Source organism: Phyllostomus discolor, chromosome 6 (genome assembly GCF_004126475.2).
Source record: "Phyllostomus discolor isolate MPI-MPIP mPhyDis1 chromosome 6, mPhyDis1.pri.v3, whole genome shotgun sequence".
In the NCBI taxonomy this organism is placed as follows: Eukaryota; Metazoa; Chordata; class Mammalia; order Chiroptera; family Phyllostomidae; genus Phyllostomus; species Phyllostomus discolor.
The window spans coordinates 123,481,877-123,498,794 of NC_040908.2; the positions used below are offsets into that span (position 1 = coordinate 123,481,877).

Sequence of the window (16,918 nt, forward strand, 5' to 3'; positions counted from 1 at the left end):
TTAATAATACATTAAATACAAGTGTTCCTCATTAGAACAATAGAATAAAAGCCTTTGGTAGAAAAGTCTCACAGGAAACAAAAGTGGTTAAGTATATATCTTTAGTGGGAGAAGATGTCAACCGAGTAGGTGGAAATTGCACTCACCCTCTCAGGCCCAAACTGGAATTACAGTTAAATTATGGAACAATCAACCTGAATAACCGACTGAAGATTAGCTGAACGTAAGTCTTATAACCAAGGATTTATAGAAGAAGCTGCACTAAAACTGGTAAGGGGGGTATGGAAATGAAAAGTGCCAGCCTCTCCTCTGTGTATGGCGGCTGAGAATCCAGAGGGGTTTTCTGAAGTCACCCTGAAGAACATGGGGTTTCAATCCCACTCTGGTCTCCCCAGACTAGGCACCAGGGCTGAGAATAAGTATCCATATAACATCCGGCTGTGAAAACTGGTGGGGATTCTGTCTGCCGGGGAGGAGGGGGCAACAGTCTGCTAGAAATCCAGGTGTCTTCTTTTTTTTTTTTTTTTAAGATTTTATTCATTTACTTTTAGAGAGAAGGGAAGGAGGGGGAAAGAGAGGGAGAGAAACATCAATATGTGGTAGCCTCTCATGCTCCCTCTACTGGGGACCTGGCCCACAACCCAGGCATGTGCTCTGACTGGGAATTGAACTGGTGACCCTTTGATTCACCGGTACTCAATTCACTGAGCCATTCCAGTCAGGGCAGAAACCCAGGTGTCTTCTTAAATGGCCAGCACATAAAATCTCTTTTGCAGCCACTCACCTTGTGCTCTGGCAGAGAAAAGGTGGTGCAAGGTAGATTGGATCCTGAGAGGACAAATAGGCTGTGTGACTCCAGGAAGAGAGATGAAGGGACACACTCCAGTGTCTTTGTGTTGAGATGTTCTCCTTCAGTGCTCACAGATCCCATCTTTTCTTGGTGAAGCACTTCCTTCAAACTGCATGGACCTGGGTGAATACACAAACCCCACCCTCCCAGCACCCCTGACACCTCACCCAGCTGAGCTCATGTCCTGCAGAGGAATATGCTGCCTGAGCCTGTGTTATGCATAGACTTTCCTTGAGGGATCTTAAGGACAAGTTCAGGGAGAATCAGAGACAGTTTTGTGTGGTTTTGGGGTGGAGATCATTTCCCCTTCTCACTCCAAACCACACTAGAGCAGATTAGCCCCACACAATGCCCTGACAACCCCCATGCCCATTCCACTAGGCAGGCAACTTGCACTGTGTCCTTGTCCAAATCATCCCACCCCTTTGGGTCAGAGTAGTGGCACCCTGACCTTCCTTTGGTGATTCAATAGCCGCACCCTCCTGACGCCCAGTGGCCCTGCCTTGGTGAGCTCATGCTGTAATATTGTCAATGGGCTGTGGTCACCTTAGTCTTCTTGTGTGGAAGACTCCAGGATGTCTGGACACATGCTGGGAAAAATTGAGTTGTGTGGTTCTGGGTTGGGGCCAATTTTTCTGTGCACACCAGACCGGCACCACCATTCCTATACAGACTTTTCCTTTCACGTGGTCAGATCTTGGTCTGTTTGAGTCTGATGAACACTGCTGTTCTCAGCCTGATGAATCTCTGAGATCCTGCCCCCCAACGAAGGTCAATGGGTACAGGCAGGGTGGCAGCTGACTTTGGTGTACCCTGAAACTATTGTTGAGTGGCCTCAAAACCAGCACTGGTGCTGAGTTTAAATCTGTATCACTTGGGTGAACACCACTCATCCTTACCTGGTGACTCATTGAATACCTTCCATAAACAACTCCCTCCAGCTATTTTAGTGACTAAGTCTAATAGGCATTTAACAGGTGAGACTGGATCTTGGAGAGTCTTTGGCCTTTTTCTCATTTGCCCTCAGGCTCATTGTTAATGGAAATTGGCCTGTGTGTACCACTAGGTCCTTCCTAGGCTTAGCAGAGGCACCCACAAACCGTGGATTGCTTTGTAACTCCAAACAGGTAGCCCTGGGGCCTATCACTGACAATACCTGACATTGACTGGCAATGGATCTCCTCATAAGAGACCTCAAAATAAACTCAACCAATGGTTCAGACCACATCAGAGCGCAACCCAATGAGTTCCATAAATGGCACACACAAAAATAGATTTTGACAGACAGCAGACCCTGTTGGGGCAAAATCAGCTTTGTGCAGCCAGCCTCTGCACAGCAGCTCATACATTGCGCTTGGTGTTGATCTCCTGGTGGGACAACCCATGGACTAGTCAAAAGAGATCAGTACTCAACTACAACAGAAGGGCACACATAATCCACACAAAGAATATTCCTGGAGCACCTAACTCAGGCAATCATGGAAAATGCACCTCTGAGCCCATGAGACACCTACTATATAATACCACCATACCAAAGCATAGCAGATCTACCTAATACACAGAAAAAAATACAAAAAGACAGCCAAAAGGGGAGAGACAAAGAGACATGCCCCAAATGAAAGCGCAAGACAAATAAATCCCCAGAAAAAAATGAAATGGAGGCAAGAATGCTACAAGATACAGAATTTAAAACAATAACTATAATTATGCTCAAAGAAATTAGAACTTCAGCAACATAAAAAAAGACATAAAAACCAGAAAAAAGAACTAGGGAAAAAAGAAGGCTACAATATTTGGAATGAAGAATACACTGAAAAGAATCAACAGCAGGCTAGATAAATAGAGGACCAAATCAGCAATTTGGAAACAAGGTAGAAGGAGCCAAAAAAATATCCTTTAGAGCCTTTCAGCATCATCAGACGAAAAAAAAATGAACCTATTTTGTTTGTGTTTATTCTGTTTATTAGATAGCACATATAAGTGAAATCATATGGTTTTTGTCTTTCCCTGACTGGTTTATTTCACTTAGCATAATGCTCTTCAGGTTCATCCATGCTGTCACAAAAGGTAAGATTTTCTCTTTTATATGGCTGAGTAATATTCTCTTGTGTAAATGTACTACTGCTTTTTTATCCATTCATCTACTGATGGGCACTTGGGCTACTTCCAGATCTTGACTATTGTAAATAATGCTGCAGTAAACATAGGTGTTTATTTATTCTTTTGAATTAGAGTTTCAGAATCTTCAGATATATTCCTAGAGGTGAAATTACTAAGTCATAAGATGGGTTCATCCAAAAATTGAAAATGTCCTATTTCTCTAACATATTTATTGAATAAACTATCTTTAGCTCAGTGAATGTACTTACTTCCTCTGCCAAATGTTAATTGACTGTAAATGTGTGGGTTTATTTCTGGGCTCTTTTTTCTGTTCCATTGATCTGTATGTTTGCTTTGATGCCAGTGTCATGCTGTTTTGATTACTATGATGTTATAGTATAGTTTGATATTAGGTACCATGATTCCTCCAGCTTTGTTCTTCTTTCTCAGGGTCACTATTGCTATGTGGGTGTTTTGTGGTTCTATAGAAATTTTTGAAGTATTTGTTCTAGTTCTGTGAAATATGTCATTGGAATGTTGATAGGAATTGTGTTGAGTCTGTAGATTGCTTTGGGTAGCATGGATATTTTAATAATATTAATTCTTCCTATCCATGAACACAGTATGTGCTTCCACTTACTTGTATCTTATTTAATTTCTTTCTTAAGTGTCTTATAATTTTCTAAGTACAGGTCTTTTTCATCCTTTGTTAGATTTATTCCTAGGTATCTTATTTTTATGTTTGAAGCAATTATAAATGGGATTTAAATTTTTTCCTTTTTCTTAGTTTTATATTGGCATATAAAAATAGGACTGATAGAAATTAATTTTGTCTCTTGCTAATTTGGTGAATTCACTTATCAGTTCTAGTAGTTTCTTGGTATGATCTTTGGGATTCTGGATGCATAGTATTATGCCATTGACAAACAAAGACAGCTTTACTTCTTCCTTTCCAATTTGGATGCCTTTTATTTCTTCTTGTCTGATTGCTGTGGCTAAGACTTCCAATACTATATTTAGTAAGAGAGGTGAAAGCAAACATCCCTGTCTTGTTCCTGATCTTAAGGGGAATGCTTGTAGTTTTTGCCCGTTGAGTAAGATGCTGTCAGTGAATTTGTCAAATATGGCCTTTATTCTGTTTAGACATGTTCCCTGTATTACCACTTGACTGAGAGTTTTTTCATAAATGGGTGCTGGACTTTATAAAATGCTTTTTCTGCATCTATTGTGGTTTTTATCTTTCATTTTTTCTTATGTGGTGAATGACATGCATAGATTTGCAAGTGTTGTACCAGCCTTGTACTTCTGGAATAAATGCCACTGGATCATTGTGTATGATCTTTCTGATACATTGCTGTATTTAGTTTGCTAATATTTTGTTGAGGATTTTAGAATTTATGCTCATCAGGAATATTGTCCTATAATTTTCTCTTTGTTTTGTAGTGTATCTGGTTTTGGAATTAGGATAATGCTGGCTTCATAAAATGAGCTTGGGAAGCTTCTCTTTTCTTGAATTTTTGAAATAGTTTGAGAAGAAGAGGTATTAGTTCTCAGAATGTTTGGTAAAATTTACCTGTGAAGCATCTGTTCTAGGGCTTTTGTTTCTGGGAGTTTTTGATTATGGCTTGAATGTCATTATGTGTAATCTGTTTATTCAGATTCTCTACTTTTTCCTGATTTAGTTTTAGAAGACTGTATATTTCTAGGAATTTATCCATTTTATCCAAGTTGTCCAGCTTGTTGGCATATAGTTTTTCACAATATTTTCTCATAATTCTTTGTATTTCTTTGGTATCAGTTGTTATTTTGCCTCTTTCATTCCTAATTTTATTTATTTGGTTACTCTCTCTCTCTTTTTCTTAATGAGTGTGGTTAAAGGTTTGCCCATTTGGTTTATCTTTTCAAAGAGAGAGATCTTGGATTCATTGATCTTTTGTATCATTTTTTAGACTCCATTTCATTTATTTCTGCTCTGATATTTATTATTTCCTTCTGTCTATTCACTTTGGGCTTGTTTGTTGTTCTTTTTCAGAAAAATAAAGCTTGACCATCTTCTTACACCACATATAATAATAAATTCAAAATTGATCAAAGACTTAAATGGTAGACCCAAAACCATAAAAGTCATAAAAGAAAATAAAGGCAGCAAAATCTTGGACATATGCCATAGCAACATTTTATCAGATATATCTTCCCAAGCTAGGGGTACAAAAGAAAAAAGTAACAAATAGGACTATATCAAACTAAAATGTTTTTGCACAGCAAAGGAAAACATTAACAAAATAAAAAGATGACCCACAGAATGGGACGACATATTTGCTGATATATCTGATACAGGGTTAATATTCAAAATTTATAAAGAACTTAGAAAACTCAACATCAAAAATGCAACAACTCAATTTAAAAAATGGGCAAATGACCTGAATGAACACTTCTCCAAAGAGGACATGCAGATGGCCACTATACATATGAAAAGAAGCCCAATGTGACTAATCATCAGAGAAATGAAAATTAAAATCACAATGAGATATCATCTCTCTCACCTTCAGATTGGCTATCATCAATAAATCAACAAATAATAAGTGCTGGAGGATGTGGAGAAAGGGGTACATTTTTGCACTGTTGGTGGGAATGCAGATTGGAGCAGCCACCATGGAAAGCAGTATGGAGATAACTCAAAAAATTAAAAATGGATCTGCCTTTTGACCCAGCCATCTCACTTCTGGGAATATATCTGAGGGAATCCAATACACTGATTTGAAAGAACATAAGTACTCTTATGTTTATTGGAGCACTACTTACCATTGCCAAGATATGGATGCAGTTCAAGTGTCCATTAGTAAATGACTGGATAAAACAACTATGGGAAATTTACACAATGGGATACTACTTGGCCATAAAAAGAAGAAAGTTTTACCCTTTGTGACAGTATGGCTAGGCCTGGTGAACATTATGCTAAGTGAAATAAGCCAGTCAGACAAAGAAAAATACTATATAATTTCACTCATATGTGTAATCTAATGAAAATACTGAACTAATAAACAAAATAGAGACAGACTTATAGATAGAGAGCAGAATGATAGCTAAAAGGGGGTGGTTAAAGAAAAGAGGGATTGAGCAGAAAGGAAAAAGGATCCATGAACATGGACAACAGTGTGGTGATTGTGGGGGGTGGGGTGTATAAGGGGACTAAATGGTAATGGAAAAAAATACAATAAAAGTCATTAAAAAATACAAATGTACCTGCCTTATGGCTCAACAATTCCACTTTTTGGGATTTATCCAAAAAAACCCAAAACACTAATTTGAAAGGATATGCACCCCTATGTTCATTGTAGCATTATTTACAGTAGCCAAGATTTGGAAGCAACCCAAGTGCCCACCAGTAAATGAATGGATAGTCTCGGCTGGTGTGGCTCAGTGGATTGAATGCTGGCCTGTGAACCTAAGGGTTGCCGGTTTGATTCCTAGTCAGGGTGCATGCCTGGATTTGGGCTACTTCTCGAGTTGGGGACATGCAAGAGGTAACCACACATTAATGTTTCTCTCCCTCTCTTTCTCCCTCCCTTCACCTCCCTCTAAAATTAATAAATTAAATCTTGAAAAAAACAGATGAGTGGATAAGAAAGCAGTTATGTATATATACACAAACACAAGAGAATATTGCTGAGACATAAAAAGTAAAATATTGCCATTTGCAATAGTATCAATGGAGCTAGTGGGTATTATACTCAGTAAAATAAGTAATAGAAAGACAAATACCATATCTAAAGAACAAAATTAACAAACAAACAAAAGTGAAACAAACTCATAGACACAAAAAATAAACTGGTGGTTGTCAGAGGGATGGGGGTTGGATCATGGGTATAAAAGGTGAGGGGATTAAGAAGTGCAAATTGGTGGTTACAAAATAGTCATGGAGATGTAAGTAAAGCATAGGGAATATAATATAGTTAATAATATTTTGATAAATATTTATGGTGCCAGTTGGGGTATTGGAAATATCAAGGGGAAATTATGTATAGCATATTATTGTCTAACTACCAAGCTATACACCTGAGACCAATACAAAATAAAATTTTTTTAAAAGTGCGTATCTTTAGAACACTTTATAAGTAAGAGACTTCATCTTTACTTAACTTCCTTAAACACTAAAGGAAATTTTGTCTGAACTTAAAATGAAATAAAAATGTCTGTGTGATCTCTTTGTGACCAAGAAGACGGTCTGTGTATTTTGTCACCAAAAAATAAGTTTATTTCAGTATTTTAAGGTTGACATTCTGCAACTCATCTTGATCCAAAGACTGGCTCTTGTCATGGTCCCGTGACTTCTATCAATAGCAACTCAGGGATAGATGCTTCTTCATAAACAAAGAGCAGAAACTGGGGTAGGTGCTTGTCTAATATTTCTTAGCATATGTCCTAAAATTAGCTCTGATTGAATTTACCAGTTGCAAACTCACAGTATCCAAGAAAGTTCCATATTCAAACACATATATAATCTTTGAGTAACATGGGAAGTTTACCAGAATCCATGACCCCACCAAGTGAAAAATGGTGGCATTTTATTCTGAGGTTGGGAATCAAAAATACTGTTTTCTACCAGCAATTAGTGAACTATGAATGCAAAACCCATGAAGATGAAAGACTGATTGAATTTATTAAAAACAATCTGCATGTAAGTGGACATGCAAAATTCAAATCTGTGTTGTTCAAGGGTCAACTGTATGTGTATATGTTTATGTAGAAAATTGTAAATTGTCAGAGACTCAATTTTAAGGTTTGTGTGTTATAACTGGAAAGACAAAAAAGTCAGAATGACTTAACCTTATGCTTTGTAGTTTGTGCTTTGTATCTTAAGTATTGTTTAAGATGTCTGATCAAATGTGTAGTAAAGAGAATTCCTCCACTCAAAATAATTTTATTCTACTGAGAATGGGAAATACATATACATTTGACTGAAAAATGTTTAAGATAAATAAAAACTTACAAACTGAATATTATAAACTTAGTGGCATGAGAGATTTCTCAATCTGGTTTATACAGGTCCAGATTTATGGGTTTATGAAGGTGATGTTGTGAGCTAAATTCTATTTTAACAAACCTCTTAAAATGTGCCAAGTATTGTGCTAAGTGCCTGAGACTCACTACTTAATATTCCTCAAAATATTCTATGCTCTTGGGACTGTTGTCAACTCTAATTTTCCAGTTGAGGAAACTGAGACCTAGAGAAGATTAGTAAAATCACTCAAGGTGAGATAGTTAGTACATGAGAAATCCAATGTGTAAACTGAGTCAGACCAACTCCAGGGTGAAACTTTTACCACTTACCTTTATGGCCTCTGTGAGATAGATTAATATTTTGTCAAGAAGGCAGAGGGAGAGGAACAATCATGAAAGGAGGATGGTGGTACCAAAGACTCACAGATCTGAATCCGTGGAGCCAAGTAGTCAATGGACCAAGAAAGCATAGTTGGTGAAGGGGAGCAGTGAGTGAGAGATCAATCACTCATCATTTTGAATTTAGAATATGGATTAAATATAATTTTATCTATCGGATAGAAACAACAACCCACAGAATCTGTCTACAAAATACTACTTAGAGGGTGATGAAATGTATCTATCTGTATGCCACATATAAATAATAGTATCTGTGTAGTTTTTCCCTAAATTTGTAATTTTCTCTATATAAATCCTTTTCATGTCCCTTGTTCTAGGACTTCTGTTTCTCCAAATTATAGTCTAGGAGTTTTGTGAGTAATCTCAGAATTTACCAGGGCACCCTTATGGTAAAAAACTGAGTTAACTCAGATTTTCCAATGTCATAAACAGTTGTAGACTTAACATAAAACTAGTTTCCTCAGACTGTGTAGAAAAAGGGGAATAGAGCTTTGCTGCTTGATAGTTAATTGTGTCTTTATTGCTATTGAAAAATGAAGCATCGGAAGTGAATTTCCTTTTGATTTAGGTATGTAGTTTAGTCAAATGAAAGAGAGATGATCAAAAGTGGCTGATAACAACTGGGTTTATATGATATGCATCATGTAGTCCAATTTCTGAATCTAATAAGGGGAAAATAACCTTGCAACTTTTAAATGAAGATTGGGTGTCATTAAATATATCTAGAAATCCATGTCATTTAAAATTTATGGACAAGACGATTATATAGTTGGTTGATAGAGTATAATTTCTGCTTCTGCTATAGGTTATAAGGAAAGAAATGCACTTTGTAAACATGATGAAAGTCTAAGGTGAACCATGGCATGTTCCTGAGAGTTTATTTACAGAGATGAACCCAATGTAGGCATAAGGGTGTTAAGAAGTATATGCCAGGGTGTTAAGGCTTCTTCTTGACCAGCATCCTACCACTGAGCAACAGCTATTACCCATATGTTTTAGTTCTTAAAAAACACAAATAAGGGAGCCACACTGCAAAATACAGCCCTCGTCTCTCTCCCTCCCTCTCTCCCTTTCTCTCTGTCACCTAATCTTAGAATGAATGTACTTTATATTTTCATCTTGATATATTTCCCATAAAAATATTAAGCTATAAAAAGGACTAAAACAAGAATCCCTTCTAATTTATCTTGAAGTTTAATCACTCTGCCTCAAGTTGAAGACCCGGAGAAAGTGTCTTTATTTCATTTGAGTCCATGAGTTCCATGTTTCTTCTCCTTCATGTTGCATCTATTGAAATGTATGTGCTCTTCTCTATTTCCTTTAAATAGTTACAGAAAGTAATTCTTTCTGTAATTGAATTTTGTTGTTCCAGTTAATGCTGCTCAAAAATACCATCTCTAGGTTCATAGTTACTTGAAGTCTTCTAGACTGTCCTCTACCCACATTTCCAGTGACTTGACCAGGCAGAAGCTATGAACCCAGTACATGTGACTTCTTTAGCAGTGGTAAAATTTGCAGATTTTCTCAGATGAACTTGTTGGGAAATGCCCTGCCTGGTATCAGAAGCTGTAACCCGTGCCAAGGCTAAGGCTCAGGGAGTGGCCTTGGACCTTAAGCCAGCAAGGAGACAAAAGCTTACCCCCCTGGCAGGAGTGCTGCTTCTGCTGCTTCATTCATAACTGAACTCCAATGCTTGGTCAGTTAGCCAATGATGGGTAAGATTCCCCAAGGGGGGAATGATCTAAGACAGGCACAATCATGTGGGAGGCCCCCAAGAAAGGACTTTGAGGGCTATAGCAAAAGGGGGTGATGGACCCTCACTCCTTGGCTTTGACACAGCCTGAGTCTTCATCATCTGGGAGAAAATCTCCTAATCTCTTGGTTGCCTTAGTTCCCTTGCTCCACCTAAACCTGAAACTATAACAGGGTGGTGCAGCTCTGTGCTGAAAAGGGTGGGTTCCCTGGGTAATCAGGCCTAAGAAAGAATAGGTAAAATCCTGTGAAACCTGCTTTGTTTAGAATGCTCTCAGTTGAATGATAAGTGTCCAAGGAAGAAGTAAGTTTGTTCTTTAAAGTTTTATAGCTCTTTGATCCTGACTCATAATAGGCCCTTAGACTTCCTTGTTATCTATTGTTTGATCCTTACTTCCTAGCAATGAGTAATGAGCTTTTACCTGAATTCTTATTTCAAACGAAACCAATAAAAAGCCTCTCCGGAGGGGGAACATGGCCACTCTCCCTAACAGAGAGAGAGTGGCCATGGCCCCCTCCAGGAGAGAGGGTGGCCAAGGCGCTCTCTTCACCAGAAAGAGTGGCCATTCTGTTCCTACTTCCCCATAGGACTCAGTTGTCTCTGTGTATGTTTTTCTCGTGTTGATGAGCCATCCACAACATTCCGTGGTCACTGCTGGATGGTGATCACGTCATGAACTGGTATGGAATGAAGAATGAGTGAAGAAACTTTCAAATAAATCTGAAAACCATAACTCCCTAAAATTGCCTGTTATGATATGGATGGTCTTGGGAAAATAGAGACACCAATGAAAATATGCAGAAGGTATATTATTATCTTTCTTTCTGCTCTCTTTAAAGTATAGAGGCATGTGCCACAGCCTATTTGCCCCTGAGCAGGAATTCTGGAGTGTTGGCTCTTTGTTTGTGATCATGTGTAGCTGATATTTTGTTTATCTTTTTGACAGGATATTAGACTTGATCTTGGAGTTCCTCTATGTCAATAAATGATGAATGAATCATTACAGAATTTCTGCATTTTTTGATTATGGAAATATCTTGTATATCTGTCTCTATGATATTACTTTCTTCTATAAGTATTTTTTTATCAATAATGCCTGCATTTCCATGTATGGATATTTGATTTTTCATGTGTCTCTCTTCAAACAGAGGCTTCACAAAAGGTATGGGGCATAATAAACTATTCTATATTTCATATCAAATTCTATGTCTTATAACACTGTAATGGGCTTGCTGATCAGCATTGTGTGAAAAAAAATTAAGATTAATCTCTATAATGCTCTGAGAATGACCCACTGAAAAATAAGCATATCTTGATTTAAAATTTTAAAAATGCATGACTAGGCGCTTCAAAATATCAAATCTTTTCATTTTCACTATATCCTGAATCAACTAAGTTAATCATTTTTATAACTATCCCTTTTTCAAACTCTTTTTCCTCCTAGGACTGAGAGCTTCTCTTATTCTATGATTTGGAAGGGTGTTTTACCACAATAGGAGCCTTTTCCATGCAGCCACATTTTTCCTCATTGGAATCCCAGGTCTGGAAAAGTTCCATGGGTGGATCTCCCTGCCTTTCTGTTACAGGGTGCAGCCAAGAAGGGGGACCCCAAATGGGCATTTGAAATGGGGTCCAGAACTCAAGGTGTCTAGGAGATTTTAGGATGTCTTCACCCACCCCCCCAGGGTGTGGGTTGGGGGTGGGGACAAATGGAGCAGGGCCATTGAGAGCTGTTTTGCATAGCAACAGCCTTGCAGCTAACCTCTGGTGTGGTCATTTAACATGTCTATAGCCTTTGGCTGGTTGCTTAGATATGTTAAATAGCTGTGGCCAAGCTCTGAGCCAGGGGAATGGAAATAACTACCCCACCAAGATGTGACTGGGGGCAGGTCCCCCGAGTTAACAGCGCCTGCATGGGAGCTCAGAGAAGATTGGCTCCATGACATGGGGCCACGCCTGCACAGACTCATGATGGCAGTCCAGTAAAGCTGGAAGGATGTGAGTTCTGGCATGTGAAGCCGAGTGTGGGAGGAGTCGGAAATGGGGCTGCAGAGGAAGACTGGCGTGGGAATTTAAACCCAGAGGTGGCAGCCCTGAGAGGGAGAACCATGCGCAGCTATTGAGGAGAGAGAACCATGCGCAGCCCTGAGGGGAGAACCATGTAGCTGTGGAAGTGCAGAGAGGATCACAGCCATTGAGAAGAGAGAGAACCACACAGCTTCAGCAGAGTGGAGACTCCCGCAGCCCTGCAAGAGAGAAGCACCATGCGGCTTTAGGAGAGAACTGCCGCTCAGCTTTGGCAGAGTGGTGCCCCCACCCCCCGCCCCCGCCCTTGCAGGCATTGGAGGGAGAACCACGCGGTCTTGACAGAGTGGAGACTCCCACAGCCCTGGGAGAGAGAACCACGCAGCTTTGGCTGAGTGGGGACTCCCATGGCCCTGAGAGAGAGGACCACGTGCCTTTGCAAGAGTGGGGACCCCCACAGCTTTAGAAGGGGGAACCACCGCCTGGTTTTAGCAGAGATCCTGGCGACTCAGCTGAGGGTGCTGGGAACCGAGGGAGGTCTCCCAGTCGAGATGGAGTACTAACTGGGAATAACCAGAGGACTGCCTGAGCCATGGACTTCTATTTCCTTTCCTGAGATACAGTACTCTAGACTGGGCAAAGGGGGAAGGAAAGAAGGACTGTGTCTGTTTGTGGGTGTTTTAAGGGACTTTGGGATTTTGGTGAAGACATTAGGTCACTACTTTAAGCCTGTATAGCATTACATAAACGTTTCCTTTCCTTTTCACGAATCTCTGGCATTGAGAGATGTCTTTCCTCTGGCGGTGGACATGACAGACCTGGGGGCTTTTTTTTCAATAATAGTATATCGTCCCAGGCCCCCCTTGTTTGTTCTGTAACATTTCTGCTGTGTTTACCTTGTGGCTCTCCTGGACAATGTCACAATTCTGCTAGTCATCAAGGCTGAGCAGACCCTCCAGGAGCCCATGTTCTACTTTCTGGCCATCCTTTCAACAATTGATTTGGCCCTTTCCACCACCCCTGTGCCCTGGATGCTGGGTATCTTCTGGTTTGATGCACATGAGATTTACTTTGGAGCTTGTGTGGCCCAGATGTTTCTGATCCATGCCCTCACTGGCATGGAAGCTGAAGTCCTGATGGCCATGGCCTTTGACCGTTATGTGGCTATCTGTGCTCTACTCCACTACACGGCCATCTTAACATCCCAGGTGCTGGTAGTCTTTGGTTTATACATTGTAATTCGTCCAGTTCTAGTTACATTTCCCATGATCTATCTCATCTACCACCTACCCTTTTGTCAAGCTTGGATAATAGCTCATTCCTACTGTGAGCACATGGGCATTACAAAGTTGTCCTGTGGAAACATCTGTATCAATGCTATCTATGGGCTCTTTGTAGTCTCTTTCTTACAAAACTTGTCCTCATTGGCATTTCCTACTTTTACATTCTGCGTGCTGGCTTCTGCCTCCCATTGTAGGATGTATGGCTAAAATTCCTAAGTATGTGTGGCTCTCATGTTGCAGTCCTCTGTGTTTTCTATATTACCTCAGTTTTCTCTTTTCTCACTCATTGATTTGGACATAACATAGTCCTCTGTATTCATATTCTCATTGCCAACCTCTATTTGGTTATCCCACCCTCACTCAAACCCAACATTTGTGGTGTGAGAACCAAAGAGATTAGAGAGCAAGTGCTCTATGTCTTTATTAAAACATAGGGACTTCTACATCCTTTGCTTAGCAAGCATTTGGATCCAGTAAGCAAAAAAAATGTGCCATTGTGAGAAAGACATTTCTCTAAATTTAATTCTGCTAAATTACATTCTGGGGAATTTGATCTTGGCTACTTATTGATTCTATGCTAGAAAAGTCTTCATCATATTTTAAGGTCAAGGACCAATACCTACTGGGGAACTTTTCGCATTAGTTCCCTTTGAGTGAGAGTGAATGAGTGAATAGTCAAAGCAATGACTGTCTCATCATTACATTTTTTAAAAATTTTATTGTTGTTCAATTACATTTGTGACCATTTTACCCCCATTAGTCTCCCCTGCCCTATCCACTCTCCCAACTTCCACTTTCAATCCCCCTCCCAACCCTTGTCTTTGTTGATGGGTCCTTTATACATGTTCCTTGATTTGACCCTTCCCCTTCCTCTTCTTTCCCCTATTATCCCCCTTCCCCATCGAGCCCATTAATGTCAGTTAGTTCTTTATTCCCACATCTTTGGTTCTATTTTGCTCGCTTGTTCCTTGTGTTGATTAGGTTGCACTTATAGGTGAGATCATATGGTATTTGTCTTCCACTGCCTGGCTTACTTCACTTAGAGTAATGCTCTCCAGTTCTATCATGCTGTTGTGAAGGGTAGGAGCTCCTTCTTTCTTACTGCTGCATAGTAAGTGTTCCATTATGTAAATGTGCCACAGTTTTTTTTATCCATTCATTTACTGATGGGCACTGAAGCTGTTCCCAACATTTGACTATTGTAAATTATGCTGCTATGAACATTGGGGTGCATAGGTTCTTTTGAATTGGTGTTTTAGGATCCTTAGGGCATAATCCCAGCAGTGGAATTGCTTGGTCAAAAGGCAGTTTGATGTTTATTTTCTTGAGGAAATTATATACTGTTTTCCACAGTGGCTATACCAGTCTGCATTGCTACCAACATTGTACTAGTGTTCCCTTTTCTCCATAACCTCACCAGCATTTGTTTTTTGTTGACTTGTTAATGATAGCCATTCTGACCAGTGTGAAGTGGTGTCTCATTGTGGTTTTAATTTGCATCTCTCTGATGGCTAGTGATGTTGAGTGTCCTTTCATATGTCTCTGGGTCTTCTGTATGTCCTCCTTGGAGTATTCTGTGTTCAGGTCCTGTGCCCATTGTTTAATTGGATTGTTTGTCTTCCTAGTGTAAAGTCATGTGAGTTCTTTATGTATTTTGGAGATCAAACTCTTGTCTGATGCATCATTGGCAAATATATTTTCCCACATGGTTGGTTCCCTTTTCATTTTGCTGATGCTTTCTTTAGCTGTACAGATGCTTTAGCATTGCTTTGTTTCCCCACCAAATTGTTGTTCTGTATTTTCCCTCAGTCTATAAATACAAGGATACATATAACCAATATCTTCACTCTTAAAATGCATGAGATATTTAAATTGAAATTAGATATGACTAATACCCCAATCCACTTCCACTATTTTTCTTATCCTCAGATACTGGTGTGACTACCACAACCTTTTTTTTTTCTTTCTTTGGTCTAAACTTATCATTTGAAATGTAAAAATTTGAGGGGAGTTAGTTGGAATTGTTAATTTATGTGAATGGTAATTCACTGTGTATTATTCCATAGATAATTGTTTCTCTAAATATTATGTTTAGAAATCTATCTATGCTGATACATATGTGATATAGTTATTTTCTTTTAAAATGTAACAGAATCTTTCATTTGCATTTTATTTATCTCTTAATCTTTTGATATTTATAATAGTTTATTGGTTTTAATTTTGGATAAATGTTGTGACCTCTTTATGAATAGTTTTTGTGTATATTTGAAAAATTTCTAAAGAGTCTATAGTTAGAATTGTTAAACAGTAACTCACTGATTAAGTAAGTCATGTTCTTGCTTTTTTGTATTGTGTTTTATACCTACTCTAATTTCCTTTCCCCTCCTCAAGTGTTTCTGTGCAGCTTCTTAAAAATCTCATTGCATGGGGTTTTTTTAAGTATATTTAATATATTAACATTTCCCTATAAAGTCTTTATATTTAATAGAACAACATTTTAAGCAAAATTAACACTGATTATACTACCTATTGCACAGCCTACTCTTTATTTTATACTTAGGGTTTCTGCATCGCTTTACTATATGTCAACATCCCAACATTTATTTTATTATTGGTGAGTGCTTATGAGCATGTATATATTAATTTTTACATTTAATTCTAACTTAACTGAAATTCATTTCTTGTGTAAAATGTAAGAACATTAAATACTTTTCTGTTTTTATTTTTAATCCATTTTATAGTATAATTGGCTTAATAATTAAGCACTTCAGAACTGATTTTTCATTCTTTCTTAATATTAAGTTTTAATATGTACAATAGTCTGCTTTTTGTTAATATAGTCAGCTTGTCTGTTTATTCTCCTATCAGTATCATAATGCTTTCATCGTACAGAATTAAAATATACCTTAATAACTTTTAAAGCTGATTATCCTTGTATAACTTTCTGAGCCTCTTTTTGTGCTTTACAATAATTTGTAAAAAAGCTCTCATTTTGCCATGGTTAAAAATATCCAGATGAAATTTGGGGTAATTTATTTCTTAGTTCATTTACTATCATTTAATTAAATGATGAATGTATTTCTTACAGTATTCACTGGCAATTAATTATGCTTCTCAGTTGGATAAGCACCAGTGATAAAATGTCCCTTGCTGAAATGTCCCAGCACTGTTTCCTAGAATTCTTTTCCCTCTGAATGTGCAGTTCGGAGTTGATCACATGGAAAGTATACATGAGCTGTGGGAACAAATGTCAAGCAGCAGCCATTATATTCTGTAATTTATGTAGCACTGTTTATGGCACTGATAGGTAAACACAGCAATACTAGATGTCTTCTTTTGATTTTTCTCTGAAGTAACCTGCAGGTATTTGCAAAAATAAATGTTCACTGATGAAAGAAAAATACTCAGAATTTAGAGATTTGTTAGATAAAACTTCTGAGATGAAATATACCAGGTATTCAAAAAGCACAATTCCATATTGGCTATCCAGTTAGAATAAGGCTATGA

At 38.4% G+C, this 16,918-nt stretch overlaps 1 pseudogene; it reads left to right on the forward strand.

The window, feature by feature from the left end:
• The first annotated feature begins 10,775 nt into the window (after nucleotides 1-10,775).
• On the forward strand, nucleotides 10,776-13,845 carry LOC114498887 (annotated as a pseudogene).
• Nucleotides 13,846-16,918: the final 3,073 nt, after the last annotated feature.